This window comes from Taudactylus pleione, unplaced genomic scaffold (assembly GCF_031769625.1).
Source record: "Taudactylus pleione unplaced genomic scaffold, aTauple2 ptg000473l, whole genome shotgun sequence".
Classification (NCBI taxonomy): domain Eukaryota; kingdom Metazoa; phylum Chordata; class Amphibia; order Anura; family Myobatrachidae; genus Taudactylus; species Taudactylus pleione.
The window spans coordinates 4770718-4782966 of NW_028284875.1; the positions used below are offsets into that span (position 1 = coordinate 4770718).

The window sequence follows — 12249 nt, forward strand, 5'->3', positions numbered from 1 at the left end:
AACAATTTCTATTGCAATTGCTGATGGGTTTCTTGAAGTCCTTTCATCCATGTCATCAAAAGGGTAATTTTCTGCCTTTTATATTTCTTTGGACACTGACTTTACTGACAATTTAGGTGCTTCAGACCAAAAAAACAATGTTTACCTTTAAATATAGAGCACAAGTGAGATTTAACTTATTTTTATTTAAAGATACTGCATTTTTTGGTATTAGAGTGTATATTTTCCCTATGCAACATTAAAGTTACATATATCTATACCAAATATTATTTAAGATAAATAAACAGGAATTATTTTACAATTTTGATAATATTGTACTGTACAACAATGGCATGAATTCATTGCAATATACACCTATGGATACATAAAACTGGGCAATAACACAAATGCACAATATAATTGATTACCTTATGATTAGAATATTACTTTTATTAGGTACTTTAGTATTGGGTGCAGTAGTTTAGTGGATTTAAAAAGTAACTAATTTAAAATTAATAAACCAAGTTAATTTACTTAGTCAACTCGATGCTAAAATCACTCAACTAAAAATAAAGCGCTTTGTCCATGTGCTCCTGTGGCGCAATCGGTCTGTGCGCTGTACTTATAAGACAGTATCTGTTGAGCAATCCTGAGGTTGTGAATTCAAGCCTCACCTGGAGCAAATGTAATTTTTTTTCTAATGTCAACAGTTAATGATTATCATCTGCTTCCTGAGCATCCTGATAGGAAGGCAGAAAAAAAACACAAACATGACTGTTTTTAAGGTACCAGTACACACAGCTGCTTTGGTTCATATGCACTGTAAACATTACTTTAGTTAGTCAACAAAATGGAATGCAAAAGACTACCTCTTTATTGGTAAAAGAGTTGCATCAATCTGTTTTGCTGCAATGTAACATGAGGGTCCACACTATTAGGTCTGGATAGTACAATCACATTTCATGCTGGGATTTGAAAAGCAAAGAACACAAATAAACGGCTTTCCTATATCGCAACAATTAATGATTATACTAATGAAAAAATCAGTTTCACTCAAAGATGTTACTAAGCCCCAGTTGCCTAATGGATAAGACACTGGCCTCCTAAGCCAGGTATTGTGGGTTCAAGTCCCATCTGGGGTGATAGGCTTTATTTCATTAAAATAATATTGGAGATGTTCCTTTCATTCTTGCTTCATACTGCACAAATGGCTCCACCAGAAACTTTAATCTGCTTAACAATCTGGAACTGTTCAGCTTGCAAAATTATGGCCCAGTATCTAAAAGCAGACATTTATCCTAATGACATTGTGGATTAGTTTCCAGATAAGTTTACTATCACCTGGGACAGTGGCTTCAAGTCCCATCTAGGATGCATGTTCCTTTGTTGCTCATTCTCATTCTAGAAGTTATGCTTTTTTTCAATGCAGGTGACTGTCTTAATGGTATTGCAGAAAATCCATATATACCAAAACATACCTATTAAGTTTTAATTGCAATTTAATATCAGAGTGGCTACAAAATAACAATGTCTATTGCAATTGCTGATGGGTTTCTTGAAGTCCTTTCATCCTTGTCATCAAAAGGGTAATTTTCTGCTTTTTATATTTCTTTGGACACTGACTTTACTGACAATTTAAGTGCTACAGACCAAAAAAACAATGTTTACCTTTAAATATAGAGCACAAGTGAGATTTAACTTATTTTTAATTAAAGATACTGCACTTTTTGGTAATATAGTGTATATTTTCCATATGCAACATTAAAGTTACATATATCTATACAAATATTATTTAAGATAAATAAACACTAATTATTTTACAATTTTGATAATATTGAACTGTACAACAATGGCATGAATTCATTGCAATATACACCTATGGATACATAAAACTGGGCAATAACACAAATGCACAATATAATTGATTACCTTATGATTAGAATATTACTTTTATTAGGTACTTTAGTATTGGGTGCAGTAGTTTAGTGGATTTAAAAAGTAACTAATTTAAAATTAATAAACCAAGTTAATTTACTTAGTCAACTCGATGCTAAAATCACTCAACTAAAAATAATGCACTTTGACCATGTGCTCCTGTGGCGCAATCGGTCTGTGCGCAGGACTTATAAGACAGTATCGGTTGAGCAATGCTGAGGTTGTGAGTTCAAGCCTCACCTGGAGCAAATGTAATTTTTTTTCTTATGTCATCAGTTAATGATTATCATCTGCTTCCTGAACATCCTGATATGAAGGCAGAAAAAAAACACAAACATGACTGTTTTTAAGTACCAGTACACACAGCTGCTTTGGTTCATATGCACTGTAAACATTACTTTAGTTAGTCAACAAAATGGAATGCAAAAGACTACCTCTTTATTGGTAAAAGAGTTGCATCAATCTGTTTTGCTGCACTGTAACATGAGGGTCCACACTATTAGGTCTGGATAGTACAATCACATTTCATGCTGGGATTTGTAAAGCAAAGAAAACACATAAACGGCTTTCCTATATCGCAACAATTAATGATTATACTAATGAAAAAATCAGTTTCACTCAAAGATGTTACTAAGCCCCAGTGGCCTAATGGATATGGCACTGGCCTCCTAAGCCAGGGATTGTGGGTTCAAGTCCCATCTGGGGTGATAGGCTTTATTTCATTAAAATAATTTTGGAGATGTTCCTTTTATTCTTGCTTCATACTGCACAAATGGCTCCACCAGAAATTTTTATCTGCTTATCAATCCGGAACTGTTCAGCTTGCAAAATTATGGCCCAGTATCTAAAAGCAGACATTTATCCTAATGACATTGTGGATTAGTTTTCTGAAAAGTTTACTATCACCTGGGACAGTGGCTTCAAGTGCCATCTAGGATGCATGTTCCTTTGTTGCTCATTCTCATTCTAGAAGTTATGCTTTTTTTCAATTCAGGTGACTGTCTTAATGGTATTGCAGAAAATCCATATATACCAAAACATACCTATTAAGTTTTAATTGCAATTTAATATCAGAGTGGCTACAAAATAACAATTTCTATTGCAATTGCTGATGGGTTTCTTGAAGTCCTTTCATCCATGTCATCAAAAGGGTAATTTTCTGCCTTTTATATTTCTTTGGACACTGACTTTACTGACAATTTAGTTGCTTCAGACCAAAAAAACAATGTTTACCTTTAAATATAGAGCACAAGTGAGATTTAACTTATTTTTATTTAAAGATACTGCATTTTTTGGTATTAGAGTGTATATTTTCCCTATGCAACATTAAAGTTACATATATCTATACCAAATATTATTTAAGATAAATAAACAGGAATTATTTTACAATTTTGATAATATTGTACTGTACAACAATGGCATGAATTCATTGCAATATACACCTATGGATACATAAAACTGGGCAATAACACAAATGCACAATATAATTGATTACCTTATGATTAGAATATTACCTTTATTAGGTACTTTAGTATTGGGTGCAGTAGTTTAGTGGATTTAAAAAGTAACTAATTTAAAATTAATAAACCAAGTTCATTTACTTAGTCAACTCGATGCTAAAATCACTCAACTAAAAATAAAGCGCTTTGTCCATGTGCTCCTGTGGCGCAATCGGTCTGTGCGCGGTACTTATAAGACAGTATCTGTTGAGCAATCCTGAAGTTGTGAATTCAAGCCTCACCTGGAGCAAATGTAAATTTTTTTCTAATGTCAACAGTTAATGATTATCATCTGATTCCTGAGCATCCTGATATGAAGGCAGAAAAAAAACACAAACATGACTGTTTTTAAGTACCAGTACACACAGCTGCTTTGGTTCATATGCACTGTAAACATTACTTTAGTTAGTCAACAAAATGGAATGCAAAAGACTACCTCTTTATTGGTAAAAGAGTTGCATCAATCTGTTTTGCTGCACTGTAACATGAGGGTCCACACTATTAGGTCTGGATAGTACAATCACATTTCATGCTGGGATTTGTAAAGCAAAGAACACAAATAAACGGCTTTCCTATATCGCAACAATTAATGATTATACTAATGAAAAAATCAGTTTCACTCAAAGATGTTACTAAGCCCCAGTGGCCTAATGGATAAGGCACTGGCCTCCTAAGCCAGGGATTGTGGGTTCAAGTCCCATCTGGGGAGACAGGTTTATTTCATTAAAATAATTTTGGAGATGTTCCTTTTATTCTTGCTTCATACTGCACAAATGGCTCCACCAGAAACTTTTATCTGCTTATCAATCCGAAACTGTTCAGCTTGCAAAATTATGGCCCAGTATCTAAAAGCAGACATTTATCCTAATGACATTGTGGATTAGTTTTCTGAAAAGTTTACTATCACCTGGGACAGTGGCTTCAAGTCCCATCTAGGATGCATGTTCCTTTGTTGCTCATTCTCATTCTAGAAGTTATGCTTTTTTTCAATTCAGGTGACTGTCTTAATGGTATTGCAGAAAATCCATATATACCAAAACATACCTATTAAGTTTTAATTGCAATTTAATATCAGAGTGGCTACAAAATAACAATTTCTATTGCAATTGCTGATGGGTTTCTTGAAGTCCTTTCATCCATGTCATCAAAAGGGTAATTTTCTGCCTTTTATATTTCTTTGGACACTGACTTTACTGACAATTTAGGTGCTTCAGACCAAAAAAACAATGTTTACCTTTAAATATAGAGCACAAGTGAGATTTAACTTATTTTTATTTAAAGATACTGCATTTTTTGGTATTAGAGTGTATATTTTCCCTATGCAACATTAAAGTTACATATATCTATACCAAATATTATTTAAGATAAATAAACAGGAATTATTTTACAATTTTGATAATATTGTACTGTACAACAATGGCATGAATTCATTGCAATATACACCTATGGATACATAAAACAGGGCAATAACACAAATGCACAATATAATTGATTACCTTATGATTAGAATATTACTTTTATTAGGTACTTTAGTATTGGGTGCAGTAGTTTAGTGGATTTAAAAAGTAACTAATTAAAAATTAATAAACCAAGTTAATTTACTTAGTCAACTCGATGCTAAAATCACTCAACTAAAAATAAAGCGCTTTGTCCATGTGCTCCTGTGGCGCAATCGGTCTGTGCGCGGTACTTATAAGACAGTATCTGTTGAGCAATCCTGAGGTTGTGAATTCAAGCCTCACCTGGAGCAAATGTAATTTTTTTTCTAATGTCAACAGTTAATGATTATCATCTGCTTCCTGAGCATCCTGATATGAAGGCAGAAAAAAAACACAAACATGACTGTTTTTAAGGTACCAGTACACACAGCTGCTTTGGTTCATATGCACTGTAAACATTACTTTAGTTAGTCAACAAAATGGAATGCAAAAGACTACCTCTTTATTGGTAAAAGAGTTGCATCAATCTGTTTTGCTGCAATGTAACATGAGGGTCCACACTATTAGGTCTGGATAGTACAATCACATTTCATGCTGGGATTTGAAAAGCAAAGAACACAAATAAACGGCTTTCCTATATCGCAACAATTAATGATTATACTAATGAAAAAATCAGTTTCACTCAAAGATGTTACTAAGCCCCAGTGGCCTAATGGATAAGGCACTGGCCTTCTAAGCCAGGGATTGTGGGTTCAAGTCCCATCTGGGGAGACAGGTTTATTTCATTAAAATAATTTTGGAGATGTTCCTTTTATTCTTGCTTCATACTGCACAAATGGCTCCACCAAAAAAATTTTTATCTGCTTATCAATCCGGAACTGTTCAGCTTGCAAAATTATGGCCCAGTATCTAAAAGCAGACATTTATCCTAATGACATTGTGGATTAGTTTTCTGAAAAGTTTACTATCACCTGGGACAGTGGCTTCAAGTCCCATCTAGGATGCATGTTCCTTTGTTGCTCATTCTCATTCTAGAAGTTATGCTTTTTTTCAATTCAGGTGACTGTCTTAATGGTATTGCAGAAAATCCATATATACCAAAACATACCTATTAAGTTTTAATTGCAATTTAATATCAGAGTGGCTACAAAATAACAATTTCTATTGCAATTGCTGATGGGTTTCTTGAAGTCCTTTCATCCATGTCATCAAAAGGGTAATTTTCTGCCTTTTATATTTCTGTGGACACTGACTTTACTGACAATTTAGGTGCTTCAGACCAAAAAAACAATGTTTACCTTTAAATATAGAGCACAAGTGAGATTTAACTTATTTTTATTTAAAGATACTGCATTTTTTGGTATTAGAGTGTATATTTTCCCTATGCAACATTAAAGTTACATATATCTATACCAAATATTATTTAAGATAAATAAACAGGAATTATTTTACAATTTTGATAATATTGTACTGTACAACAATGGCATGAATTCATTGCAATATACACCTATGGATACATAAAACTGGGCAATAACACAAATGCACAATATAATTGATTACCTTATGATTAGAATATTACCTTTATTAGGTACTTTAGTATTGGGTGCAGTAGTTTAGTGGATTTAAAAAGTAACTAATTTAAAATTAATAAACCAAGTTAATTTACTTAGTCAACTCGATGCTAAAATCACTCAACTAAAAATAAAGCGCTTTGTCCATGTGCTCCTGTGGCGCAATCGGTCTGTGCGCGGTACTTATAAGACAGTATCTGTTGAGCAATCCTGAAGTTGTGAATTCAAGCCTCACCTGGAGCAAATGTAAATTTTTTTCTAATGTCAACAGTTAATGATTATCATCTGATTCCTGAGCATCCTGATATGAAGGCAGAAAAAAAACACAAACATGACTGTTTTTAAGTACCAGTACACACAGCTGCTTTGGTTCATATGCACTGTAAACATTACTTTAGTTAGTCAACAAAATGGAATGCAAAAGACTACCTCTTTATTGGTAAAAGAGTTGCATCAATCTGTTTTGCTGCACTGTAACATGAGGGTCCACACTATTAGGTCTGGATAGTACAATCACATTTCATGCTGGGATTTGTAAAGCAAAGAACACAAATAAACGGCTTTCCTATATCGCAACAATTAATGATTATACTAATGAAAAAATCAGTTTCACTCAAAGATGTTACTAAGCCCCAGTGGCCTAATGGATAAGGCACTGGCCTCCTAAGCCAGGGATTGTGGGTTCAAGTCCCATCTGGGGAGACAGGTTTATTTCATTAAAATAATTTTGGAGATGTTCCTTTTATTCTTGCTTCATACTGCACAAATGGCTCCACCAGAAACTTTTATCTGCTTATCAATCCGAAACTGTTCAGCTTGCAAAATTATGGCCCAGTATCTAAAAGCAGACATTTATCCTAATGACATTGTGGATTAGTTTTCTGAAAAGTTTACTATCACCTGGGACAGTGGCTTCAAGTCCCATCTAGGATGCATGTTCCTTTGTTGCTCATTCTCATTCTAGAAGTTATGCTTTTTTTCAATTCAGGTGACTGTCTTAATGGTATTGCAGAAAATCCATATATACCAAAACATACCTATTAAGTTTTAATTGCAATTTAATATCAGAGTGGCTACAAAATAACAATTTCTATTGCAATTGCTGATGGGTTTCTTGAAGTCCTTTCATCCATGTCATCAAAAGGGTAATTTTCTGCCTTTTATATTTCTTTGGACACTGACTTTACTGACAATTTAGGTGCTGCAGACCAAAAAAACAATGTTTACCTTTAAATATAGAGCACAAGTGAGATTTAACTTATTTTTATTTAAAGATACTGCATTTTTTGGTATTAGAGTGTATATTTTCCCTATGCAACATTAAAGTTACATATATCTATACCAAATATTATTTAAGATAAATAAACAGGAATTATTTTACAATTTTGATAATATTGTACTGTACAACAATGGCATGAATTCATTGCAATATACACCTATGGATACATAAAACTGGGCAATAACACAAATGCACAATATAATTGATTACCTTATGATTAGAATATTACTTTTATTAGGTACTTTAGTATTGGGTGCAGTAGTTTAGTGGATTTAAAAAGTAACTAATTAAAAATTAATAAACCAAGTTAATTTACTTAGTCAACTCGATGCTAAAATCACTCAACTAAAAATAAAGCGCTTTGTCCATGTGCTCCTGTGGCGCAATCGGTCTGTGCGCGGTACTTATAAGACAGTATCTGTTGAGCAATCCTGAGGATGTGAATTCAAGCCTCACCTGGAGCAAATGTAATTTTTTTTCTAATGTCAACAGTTAATGATTATCATCTGCTTCCTGAGCATCCTGATATGAAGGCAGAAAAAAAACACAAACATGACTGTTTTTAAGGTACCAGTACACACAGCTGCTTTGGTTCATATGCACTGTAAACATTACTTTAGTTAGTCAACAAAATGGAATGCAAAAGACTACCTCTTTATTGGTAAAAGAGTTGCATCAATCTGTTTTGCTGCAATGTAACATGAGGGTCCACACTATTAGGTCTGGATAGTACAATCACATTTCATGCTGGGATTTGAAAAGCAAAGAACACAAATAAACGGCTTTCCTATATCGCAACAATTAATGATTATACTAATGAAAAAATCAGTTTCACTCAAAGATGTTACTAAGCCCCAGTTGCCTAATGGATAAGACACTGGCCTCCTAAGCCAGGGATTGTGGGTTCAAGTCCCATCTGGGGAGACAGGTTTATTTCATTAAAATAATTTTGGAGATGTTCCTTTTATTCTTGCTTCATACTGCACAAATGGCTCCACCAGAAACTTTTATCTGCTTATCAATCCGGAACTGTTCAGCTTGCAAAATTATGGCCCAGTATCTAAAAGCAGACATTTATCCTAATGACATTGTGGATTAGTTTTCTGAAAAGTTTACTATCACCTGGGACAGTGGCTTCAAGTCCCATCTAGGATGCATGTTCCTTTGTTGCTCATTCTCATTCTAGAAGTTATGCTTTTTTTCAATTCAGGTGACTGTCTTAATGGTATTGCAGAAAATCCATATATACCAAAACATACCTATTAAGTTTTAATTGCAATTTAATATCAGAGTGGCTACAAAATAACAATTTCTATTGCAATTGCTGATGGGTTTCTTGAAGTCCTTTCATCCATGTCATCAAAAGGGTAATTTTCTGCCTTTTATATTTCTTTGGACACTGACTTTACTGACAATTTAGGTGCTTCAGACCAAAAAAACAATGTTTACCTTTAAATATAGAGCACAAGTGAGATTTAACTTATTTTTATTTAAAGATACTGCATTTTTTGGTATTAGAGTGTATATTTTCCCTATGCAACATTAAAGTTACATATATCTATACCAAATATTATTTAATATAAATAAACACTAATTATTTTACAATTTTGATAATATTCTACTGTACAACAATGGCATGAATTCATTGCAATATACACCTATGGATACATAAAACTGGGCAATAACACAAATGCACAATATAATTGATTACCTTATGATTAGAATATTACTTTTATTAGGTACTTTAGTATTGGGTGCAGTAGTTTAGTGGATTTAAAAAGTAACTAATTTAAAATTAATAAACCAAGTTAATTTACTTAGTCAACTCGATGCTAAAATCACTCAACTAAAAATAAAGCGCTTTGTCCATGTGCTCCTGTGGCGCAATCGGTCTGTGCGCGGTACTTATAAGACAGTATCTGTTGAGCAATCATGAGGTTGTGAATTCAAGCCTCACCTGGAGCAAATGTAATTTTTTTTCTAATGTCAACAGTTAATGATTATCATCTGCTTCCTGAGCATCCTGATATGAAGGCAGAAAAAAAACACAAACATGACTGTTTTTAAGTACCAGTACACACAGCTGCTTTGGTTCATATGCACTGTAAACATTACTTTAGTTAGTCAACAAAATGGAATGCAAAAGACTACCTCTTTATTGGTAAAAGAGTTGCATCAATCTGTTTTGCTGCACTGTAACATGAGGGTCCACACTATTAGGTCTGGATAGTACAATCACATTTCATGCTGGGATTTGTAAAGCAAAGAACACAAATAAACGGCTTTCCTATATCGCAACAATTAATGATTATACTAATGAAAAAATCAGTTTCACTCAAAGATGTTACTAAGCCCCAGTGGCCTAATGGATAAGATACTGGCCTCCTAAGCCAGGGATTGTGGGTTCAAGTCCCATCTGGGGTGAAAGGCTTTATTTCATTAAAATAATTTTGGAGATGTTCCTTTTATTCTTGCTTCATACTGCACAAATGGCTCCACCAGAAACTTTTATCTGCTTATCAATCCGGAACTGTTCAGCTTGCAAAATTATGGCCCAGTATCTAAAAGCAGACATTTATCCTAATGACATTGTGGATTAGTTTTCTGAAAAGTTTACTATCACCTGGGACAGTGGCTTCAAGTCCCATCTAGGATGCATGTTCCTTTGTTGCTCATTCTCATTCTAGAAGTTATGCTTTTTTTCAATTCAGGTGACTGTCTTAATGGTATTGCAGAAAATCCATATATACCAAAACATACCTATTAAGTTTTAATTGCAATTTAATATCAGAGTGGCTACAAAATAACAATTTCTATTGCAATTGCTGATGGGTTTCTTGAAGTCCTTTCATCCATGTCATCAAAAGGGTAATTTTCTGCCTTTTATATTTCTTTGGACACTGACTTTACTGACAATTTAGGTGCTACAGACCAAAAAAACAATGTTTACCTTTAAATATAGAGCACAAGTGAGATTTAACTTATTTTTAATTAAAGATACTGCACTTTTTGGTAATATAGTGTATATTTTCCATATGCAACATTAAAGTTACATATATCTATACCAAATATTATTTAAGATAAATAAACACTAATTATTTTACAATGTTGATAATATTGAGCTGTACAACAATGGCATGAATTCATTGCAATATACACCTATGGATACATAAAACTGGGCAATAACACAAATGCACAATATAATTGATTACCTTATGATTAGAATATTACTTTTATTAGGTACTTTAGTATTGGGTGCAGTAGTTTAGTGGATTTAAAAAGTAACTAATTTAAAATTAATAAACCAAGTTAATTTACTTAGTCAACTCGATGCTAAAATCACTCAACTAAAAATAATGCGCTTTGACCATGTGCTCCTGTGGCGCAATCGGTCTGTGCGCAGGACTTATAAGACAGTATCGGTTGAGCAATGCTGAGGTTGTGAGTTCAAGCCTCACCTGGAGCAAATGTAATTTTTTTTCTTATGTCATCAGTTAATGATTATCATCTGCTTCCTGAACATCCTGATATGAAGGCAGAAAAAAAACACAAACATGACTGTTTTTAAGTACCAGTACACACAGCTGCTTTGGTTCTTATGCACTGTAAACATTACTTTAGTTAGTCAACAAAATGGAATGCAAAAGACTACCTCTTTATTGGTAAAAGAGTTGCATCAATCTGTTTTGCTGCAATGTAACATGAGGGTCCACACTATTAGGTCTGGATAGTACAATCACATTTCATGCTGGGATTTGTAAAGCAAAGAACACAAATAAACGGCTTTCCTGTATCGCAACAATTAATGATTATACTAATGAAAAAATCAGTTTCACTCAAAGATGTTACTAAGCACCAGTTGCCTAATGGATAAGACACTGGCCTCTTAAGCGAGGGATTGTGGGTTCAAGTCCCATCTGGGGAGATAGGTTTATTTCATTAAAATAATTTTGGAGACGTTCCTTTTATTCTTGCTTCATACTGCACAAATGGCTCCACCAGAAACTTTAATCTGTTTAACAATCTGGAACTGTTCAGCTTGCAAAATTATGGCCCAGTATCTAAAAGCAGACATTTATCCTAATGACATTGTGGATTAGTTTCCTGAAAAGTTTACTATCACCTCGGACAGTGGCTTCAAGTCCCATCTAGGATGCATGTCCCTTTGTTGCTCATACTCATTCTAGAAGTTATGCTTTTTTTCAATGCAGGTGACTGTCTTAATGGTATTGCAGAAAATCCATATATACCAAAACATACCTATTAAGTTTTAATTGCAATTTAATATCAGAGTGGCTACAAAATAACAATGTCTATTGCAATTGCTGATGGGTTTCTTGAAGTCCTTTCATCCTTGTCATCAAAAGGGTAATTTTCTGCTTTTTATATTTCTTTGGACACTGACTTTACTGACAATTTAGGTGCTACAGACCAAAAAAACAATGTTTACCTTTAAATATAGAGCACAAGTGAGATTTAACTTATTTTAAATTAAAGATACTGCACTTTTTGGTAATATAGTGTATATTTTCCATATGCAACATTAA

The 12249-nt window shown here is 33.5% G+C and overlaps 5 non-coding genes across 5 annotated transcripts; all 5 read left to right on the forward strand.

The window, feature by feature from the left end:
• The first annotated feature begins 2548 nt into the window (after positions 1-2548).
• Positions 2549-2621, forward strand: TRNAR-CCU (transfer RNA arginine (anticodon CCU)). Its single transcript has one exon. It is a non-coding gene; the product is annotated as a tRNA-Arg (tRNA).
• A 1428-nt stretch (positions 2622-4049) lies between these two features.
• On the forward strand, positions 4050-4125 carry TRNAR-CCU (transfer RNA arginine (anticodon CCU)). The gene has a single exon. It is a non-coding gene; the product is annotated as a tRNA-Arg (tRNA).
• Positions 4126-5550: 1425 nt separating this feature from the next.
• TRNAR-UCU (transfer RNA arginine (anticodon UCU)) lies at positions 5551-5626 on the forward strand. Its single transcript has one exon. It is a non-coding gene; the product is annotated as a tRNA-Arg (tRNA).
• Positions 5627-7052: 1426 nt separating this feature from the next.
• Positions 7053-7128, forward strand: TRNAR-CCU (transfer RNA arginine (anticodon CCU)). Its single transcript has one exon. It is a non-coding gene; the product is annotated as a tRNA-Arg (tRNA).
• A 2925-nt stretch (positions 7129-10053) lies between these two features.
• Positions 10054-10126, forward strand: TRNAR-CCU (transfer RNA arginine (anticodon CCU)). Its single transcript has one exon. It is a non-coding gene; the product is annotated as a tRNA-Arg (tRNA).
• The last annotated feature ends 2123 nt before the right edge of the window (positions 10127-12249 follow it).